Source organism: Dendropsophus ebraccatus, chromosome 9 (genome assembly GCF_027789765.1).
Source record: "Dendropsophus ebraccatus isolate aDenEbr1 chromosome 9, aDenEbr1.pat, whole genome shotgun sequence".
Classification (NCBI taxonomy): Eukaryota; Metazoa; Chordata; class Amphibia; order Anura; family Hylidae; genus Dendropsophus; species Dendropsophus ebraccatus.
This window is the reverse complement of record NC_091462.1, coordinates 121820881-121829357: the sequence shown is the minus strand read 5'-3', so window position 1 is coordinate 121829357 and position 8477 is coordinate 121820881. Positions and strand designations below refer to the sequence as shown.

General features: G+C 46.0%; 1 protein-coding gene across 1 annotated transcript in view; it reads right to left on the bottom strand.

The window, feature by feature from the left end:
- Window positions 1–8044, bottom strand: part of TGFB1I1 (transforming growth factor beta 1 induced transcript 1) — a 67648-nt gene extending 59604 nt beyond the window's left edge. Inside the window, exon 1 of the mRNA XM_069984790.1 lies at window positions 7991–8044. The gene's annotated coding sequence lies outside the window, so the exon portion shown is untranslated. The remainder of the gene's footprint in view (window positions 1–7990) is intronic.
- Between the last annotated feature and the right edge of the window lie 433 nt (window positions 8045–8477).

The window sequence follows — 8477 nt, the reverse complement described above, 5'->3', positions numbered from 1 at the left end:
CCCGGCTGTCACTAAGAGTACAGAAAACAAAGCCCGGCTGTCACTAAGAGTACAGAAAACAAAGCCCGGCTGTCACTAAGAGTACAGAAAAACAAAGCCCGGCTGTCACTAAGAGTACAGAAAAACAAAGCCCGGCTGTCACTAAGAGTACAGAAAAACAAAGCCCGGCTGTCACTAAGAGTACAGAAAACAAAGCCCGGCTGTCACTAAGAGTACAGAAAAACAAAGCCCGGCTGTCACTAAGAGTACAGAAAACAAAGCCCGGCTGTCACTATGAGAGTGCTAGACAACAAGCCAGGCTGTAACTATGAGAGTGCTAGACAACAAGCCAGGCTGTAACTATGAGAGTGCTAGACAACAAGCCAGGCTGTAACTATGAGAGTGCTAGACAACAAGCCAGGCTGTCACTATGAGAGTGCTAGACAACAAACCAGGCTGTAACTATGAGAGTGCTAGACAACAAGCCAGGCTGTAAAGACGAGAGACAACAGAGAGAGGATGTAACTTTGAGAGTGCTAGACAACAAGCCAGGCTGTAACTATGAGAGTGCTAGACAACAAGCCAGGCTGTAACTATGAGAGTGCTAGACAACAAGCCAGGCTGTAACTATGAGAGTGCTAGACAACAAGCCAGGCTGTCACTATGAGAGTGCTAGACAACAAACCAGGCTGTAACTATGAGAGTGCTAGACAACAAGCCAGGCTGTCACTATGAGAGTGCTAGACAACAAACCAGGCTGTCACTATGAGAGTGCTAGACAACAAGCCAGGCTGTCACTATGAGAGTGCTAGACAACAAGCCAGGCTGTAACTATGAGAGTGCTAGACAACAAGCCAGGCTGTAAAGACGAGAGACAACAGAGAGAGGATGTAACTTTGAGAGTGCTAGACAACAGAGCTAGGTTGTTACTACAACAGTGCTAGATAACAGAGACAGTCTGTAACAACTAGAGTGCAGAACAACAGAGGGAGAGGCTGTAACTAGGAGAGTGCTGGATAACAGAGAGGCTGTAACTACGAGAGTGCTGGATAACAGAGAGAGGATGAAACTGCAAGAGTTCTAAATAGCAGAGAGAGGTTGTAACTATGAAAGTGTTAGACAACAGAGAGAATTTGTCACTTAAAGAGTGCAGAACAACAGAGAGGCTTTAACTATGAAAGAGTTAGAAAACAGACTGTAACTACAAGAGAACTAGACAACAGAGAGAGGCTGTCACAATGAGTGCACAGAACATGAAAAAAAGATTATGAGAGCACATAAGAGGTGTAGAGCGCAGTTTACGGTTATGTTCACACTACGTATATTTTCGTAACACTACGGCCGTTGTTGCACATTGCACCAACGGCCGTGGTTATTACGAAAATATACATTACCTTGCCGTCTATGGGATCCTGGCCGGATTGTATACACATGGTATACGTTCCGGCCGGGATCCCTAGCGGCTCTGCAAACAACTGACATGTCAGATTTCTGTGGCCGCTATTTATTGAATAGTGGCCGCAGAAAACCCTGTCAGTGCACACTGTGGAGCAAGCGGTCCGACCATACACTCCATAGTGTGCAGTGGAGAGTTCTGATGCGGGAGCGCATGGATGCACACACTTTAGACCTCTGCGGCGCTAAAGATTATCCGGCCAAGATGATCTATAATAAGACCGGCCATTCCATGACCCTGCTGGCTCACGGAACAGCCGGTCTCTTACAAGGTCTGAACATAGCCTAAGTGATATAGAGGAGGAGGATGAGAGCACATAAGAGGAGTAGAGCGCAGTATAAGTGATATAGACGAGGAGGATGAGAGCACATAAGAGGTGTAGAGCGCAGTATAAGTAATATAGAGGAGGAGGATGAGAGCACATAAGAGGTGTAGAGCGCAGTATAAGTGATATAGACGAGGATGAGAGCACATAAGAGGTGTAGAGCGCAGTATAAGGGATATAGACGAGGATGAGAGCACATAAGAGGTGTAGAGCGCAGTATAAGTGATATAGAGGAGGATGAGTGCACATAAGGGGTGTAGAGCGCAGTATAAGTGATATAGAGGAGGAGGATGAGAGCACATATGAGGAGTAGAGCGCAGTATAAGTGATATAGAGGAGGATGAGTGCACATAAGAGGTGTAGAGCGCAGTATAAGTGATATAGAGGAGGAGGATGAGCGCACATAAGAGGTGTAGAGCGCAGTATAAGTGATATAGAGGAGGAGGATGAGAGCACATAAGGGGTGTAGAGCGCAGTATAAGTGATATAGAGGAGGAGGATGAGAGCACATAAGGGGTGTAGAGCGCAGTATAAGTGATATAGAGGAGGAGGAGGATGAGAGCACATAAGGGGTGTAGAGCGCAGTATAAGTGATATAGAGGAGGAGGATGAGAGCACATAAGAGGTGTAGAGCGCACTATAAGTGATATAGAGGAGGAGGATGAGAGCACATAAGGGGTGTAGAGCGCAGTATAAGTGATATAGAGGAGGAGGATGAGAGCACATAAGGGGTATAGAGCGCAGTATAAGTGATATAGAGGAGGAGGATGAGAGCACATAAGAGGTGTAGAGCGCACTATAAGTGATATAGAGGAGGAGGATGAGAGCACATAAGGGGTGTAGAGCGCAGTATAAGTGATATAGAGGAGGAGGATGAGAGCACATAAGGGGTATAGAGCGCAGTATAAGTGATATAGAGGAGGAGGATGAGAGCACATAAGAGGAGTAGAGCGCAGTATAAGTGATATAGAGGAGGAGGATGAGAGCACATAAGAGGTGTAGAGCGCAGTATAAGTGATATAGAGGAGGATGAGAGCACATAAGAGGTGTAGAGAGCGCAGTATAAGTGATATAGAGGAGGAGGATGAGAGCACATAAGGGGTGTAGAGCGCAGTATAAGTGATATAGAGGAGGAGGATGAGAGCACATAAGAGGTGTAGAGCGCAGTATAAGTGATATAGAGGAGGAGGATGAGAGCACATAAGAGGAGTAGAGCGCAGTATAAGTGATATAGAGGAGGATGAGAGCACATAAGAGGTGTAGAGAGCGCAGTATAAGTGATATAGAGGAGGAGGATGAGAGCACATAAGGGGTATAGAGCGCAGTATAAGTGATATAGAGGAGGAGGATGAGAGCACATAAGAGGAGTAGAGCGCAGTATAAGTGATATAGAGGAGGAGGATGAGAGCACATAAGAGGAGTAGAGCGCAGTATAAGTGATATAGAGGAGGAGGATGAGAGCACATATGAGGAGTAGAGCGCAGTATAAGTGATATAGAGGAGGATGAGAGCACATAAGAGGTGTAGAGCGTAGTATAAGTGATATAGAGGAGGAGGATGAGAGCACATAAGGGGTGTAGAGCGCAGTAAAAGTAATATAGAGGAGGAGGATGAGAGCACATAAGAGGTGTAGAGCGCAGTATAAGTGATATAGAGGAGGAGGATGAGAGCACATATGAGGAGTAGAGCGCAGTATAAGTGATATAGAGGAGGATGAGTGCACATAAGAGGTGTAGAGCGCAGTATAAGTGATATAGAGGAGGAGGATGAGCGCACATAAGAGGTGTAGAGCGCAGTATAAGTGATATAGAGGAGGAGGATGAGAGCACATAAGAGGTGTAGAGCGCAGTATAAGTGATATAGAGGAGGAGGATGAGAGCACATAAGGGGTGTAGAGCGCAGTATAAGTGATATAGAGGAGGAGGAGGATGAGAGCACATAAGGGGTGTAGAGCGCAGTATAAGTGATATAGAGGAGGAGGATGAGAGCACATAAGAGGTGTAGAGCGCACTATAAGTGATATAGAGGAGGAGGATGAGAGCACATAAGAGGTGTAGAGCGCAGTATAAGTGATATAGAGGAGGAGGACGAGAGCACATAAGAGGAGTAGAGCATAGTATAAGTGATATAGAGGAGGAGGATGAGCGCACATAAGAGGTGTAGAGCGCACTATAAGTGATATAGAGGAGGAGGATGAGAGCACATAAGAGGAGTAGAGCATAGTATACGTGATATAGAGGAGGAGGATGAGAGCACATAAGGGGTGTAGAGCGCAGTATAAGTGATATAGAGGAGGAGGATGAGAGCACATAAGGGGTGTAGAGCGCAGTATAAGTGATATAGAGGAGGAGGATGAGAGCACATAAGGGGTGTAGAGCGCAGTATAAGTAATATAGAGGAGGAGGATGAGAGCACATAAGAGGTGTAGAGCGCAGTATAAGTGATATAGAGGAGGATGAGAGCACATAAGGGGTGTAGAGTGCAGTATAAGTGATATAGAGGAGGATGAGAGCACATAAGAGGTGTAGAGCGCAGTATAAGTGATATAGAGGAGGATGAGAGCACATAAGAGGTGTAGAGCGCAGTATAAGTGATATAGAGGAGGAGGATGAGAGCACATAAGGGGTGTAGAGCGCAGTATAAGTAATATAGAGGAGGAGGATGAGAGCACATAAGGGGTGTAGAGCGCAGTATAAGTAATATAGAGGAGGAGGATGAGAGCACATAAGAGGTGTAGAGCGCAGTATAAGTGATATAGAGGAGGAGGAGGGGCGCACATAAGGGGTGTAGAGCGCAGTATAAGTGATATAGAGGAGGAGGATGAGAGCACATAAGAGGTGTAGAGCGCAGTATAAGTGATATAGAGGAGGAGGATGAGAGCACATAAGGGGTGTAGCGAGCAGTATAAGTGATATAGAGGAGGATGAGAGCACATAAGGGGTGTAGAGCGCAGTATAAGTGATATAGAGGAAGATGAGAGCACATAAGGGGTGTAGAGTGCAGTATAAGTAATATAGAGGAGGATGAGAGCACATAAGAGGTGTAGAGCGTAGTATAAGTGATATAGAGGAGGATGAGCGCACATAAGAGGTGTAGAGCGCAGTATAAGTGATATAGAGGAGGATGAGCGCACATAAGAGGTGTAGAGCGCAGTATAAGTGATATAGAGGAGGATGAGAGCACATAAGAGGTGTAGAGCGCAGTATAAGTGATATAGAGGAGGAGGATGAGAGCACATAAGGGGTGTAGAGCGCAGTATAAGTAATATAGAGGAGGAGGATGAGAGCACATAAGAGGTGTAGAGCGCAGTATAAGTGATATAGAGGAGGAGGAGGGGCGCACATAAGGGGTGTAGAGCGCAGTATAAGTGATATAGAGGAGGAGGATGAGAGCACATAAGAGGTGTAGAGCGCAGTATAAGTGATATAGAGGAGGAGGATGAGAGCACATAAGGGGTGTAGCGAGCAGTATAAGTGATATAGAGGAGGATGAGAGCACATAAGGGGTGTAGAGCGCAGTATAAGTGATATAGAGGAAGATGAGAGCACATAAGGGGTGTAGAGTGCAGTATAAGTAATATAGAGGAGGATGAGAGCACATAAGAGGTGTAGAGCGTAGTATAAGTGATATAGAGGAGGATGAGCGCACATAAGAGGTGTAGAGCGCAGTATAAGTGATATAGAGGAGGATGAGCGCACATAAGAGGTGTAGAGCGTAGTATAAGTGATATAGAGGAGGATGAGCTCACATAAGAGGTGTAGAGCGCAGTATAAGTGATATAGAGGAGGATGAGAGCACATAAGAGGTGTAGAGAGCAGTATAAGTGATATAGAGGAGGATGAGAGCACATAAGGGGTGTAGAGAGCGCAGTATAAGTGATATAGAGGAGGAGGATGAGAGCACATAAGAGGTGTAGAGAGCGCAGTATAAGTGATATAGAGGAGGAGGATGAGAGCACATAAGGGGTGTAGAGCGCAGTATAAGGGATATAGAGGAGGAGGATGAGAGCACATAAGGGGTGTAGAGAGCGCAGTATAAGTGATATAGAGGAGGAGGATGAGAGCACATAAGAGGTGTAGAGAGCGCAGTATAAGTGATATAGAGGAGGAGGATGAGAGCACATAAGGGGTGTAGAGCGCAGTATAAGGGATATAGAGGAGGATGAGAGCACATAAGGGGTGTAGAGCGCAGTATAAGTGATATAGAGGAGGATGAGAGCACATAAGAGGTGTAGAGCGCAGTATAAGTTATATAGAGGAGGAGGCTGAGAGCACATAAGAGGTGTAGAGCGCAGTATAAGTGATATAGAGGAGGAGGATGAGCGCACATAAGAGGTGTAGAGCGCAGTATAAGTGATATAGAGGAGGAGGATGAGAGCACATAAGGGGTGTAGAGCGCAGTATAAGTGATATAGAGGAGGATGAGAGCACATAAGAGGAGTAGAGCGCAGTATAAGTGATATAGAGGAGGAGGATGAGAGCACATAAGGGGTGTAGAGCGCAGTATAAGTGATATAGAGGAGGATGAGAGCACATAAGAGGTGTAGAGCGCAGTATAAGTGATATAGAGGAGGAGGATGAGAGCACATAAGGGGTGTAGAGCGCAGTATAAGTGATATAGAGGAGGAGGATGAGCGCACATAAGGGGTGTAGAGCGCAGTATAAGTGATATACAGGAGGATGAGAGCACATAAGGGGTGTAGAGAGCAGTATAAGTGATATAGAGGAGGAGGATGAGAGCACATAAGAGGTGTAGAGCGCAGTATAAGTGATATAGAGGAGGATGAGAGCACATAAGAGGTGTAGAGCGCAGTATAAGTGATATAGAGGAGGAGGATGAGAGCACATAAGGGGTGTAGAGCGCAGTATAAGTGATATAGAGGAGGAGGATGAGCGCACATAAGGGGTGTAGAGCGCAGTATAAGTGATATACAGGAGGATGAGAGCACATAAGGGGTGTAGAGAGCAGTATAAGTGATATAGAGGAGGAGGATGAGAGCACATAAGAGGTGTAGAGCGCAGTATAAGTGATATAGAGGAGGATGAGAGCACATAAGAGGTGTAGAGCGCAGTATAAGTGATATAGAGGAGGAGGATGAGCGCACATAAGAGGTGTAGAGCGTAGTATAAGTGATATAGAGGAGGAGGATGAGATCACATATGAGGAGTAGAGCGCAGTATAAGTGATATAGAGGAGGATGAGCGCACATAAGAGGTGTAGAGCGCAGTATAAGTGATATAGAGGAGGAGGATGAGAGCACATAAGAGGTGTAGAGCGCAGTATAAGTGATATAGAGGAGGATGAGAGCACATAAGAGGAGCAGAGCGCAGTATAAGTGATATAGAGGAGGAGGATGAGAGCACATAAGGGGTGTAGAGCGCAGTATAAGTGATATAGAGGAGGATGAGAGCACATAAGGGGTGTAGAGCGCAGTATAAGTGATATAGAGGAGGAGGATGAGCGCACATAAGAGGTGTAGAGCGTAGTATAAGTGATATAGAGGAGGATGAGAGCACATAAGAGGAGCAGAGCGCAGTATAAGTGATATAGAGGAGGAGGATGAGAGCACATAAGGGGTGTAGAGCGCAGTATAAGTGATATAGAGGAGGATGAGAGCACATAAGGGGTGTAGAGCGCAGTATAAGTGATATAGAGGAGGAGGATGAGAGCACATAAGAGGTGTAGAGCGCAGTATAAGTGATATAGAGGAGGAGGATGAGCGCACATAAGAGGTGTAGAGCGCAGTTTAAGTGATATAGAGGAGGAGGATGAGAGCACATAAGGGGTGTAGAGCGCAGTATAAGTGATATAGAGGAGGATGAGAGCACATAAGAGGTGTAGAGAGCGCAGTATAAGTGATATAGAGGAGGATGAGAGCACATAAGAGGTGTAGAGCGCAGTATAAGTGATATAGAGGAGGATGAGCGCACATAAGAGGTATAGAGCGCAGTATAAGTGATATAGACGAGGATGAGAGCACATAAGAGGAGTAGAGCGCAGTATAAGTGATATAGAGGAGGATGAGCGCACATAAGAGGTATAGAGCGCAGTATAAGTGATATAGAGGAGGAGGATGAGAGCACATAAGGGGTGTAGAGCGCAGAGGATCTCCAGGAGAGTGCAGACATGAAAAAAATCTCAGGGAAAGCGCATTTTAGTCTGATTAGAGTGAGATCCTCCATAGAGGGGAGAGAAAATGAGACAGCTGCAGGAAGAACAGTGAGACATACTTGGGGTCAGGACTGTGAGGAGAATGTGAGCACAGGGAGGAGGAATGAGGATGGAGAAGATGGGGAGGAGGAGGAGGAGGCAGAGGAGGAGGAGGAGGGGGGGGGTGCTTCTCTTCTTTTCCTTTTATGGGTATCAGACATCTCTTCTATGGAGCAGAGATAAACATTGAGGATAGAGTCAGCATGACGGCCATGTGCTGCACCCCACCAGCCTCCATGTCACATGTCTGAAAAGGAGGGGGTTCTAATGCGGTCTAGCTGGATGTTGTAGTGTCACGGCCAAGTCACAGGCCTCACTGGTGTCCCAGCTATCTCCGAGTTCCCACACACACTTTACCAATAGATTTGTCCCGATCCTGCAGTGTGTAGACAAATCACTTCTATCTCTGGGAACAATTGAAGTTTAGGTAGAAACAGGTTAGTAGTTAGAAGTTACCTAGTCTGGTAACTTTCCCTTTAAATGCGCTGCTTCTTAGCAGGTAAATGA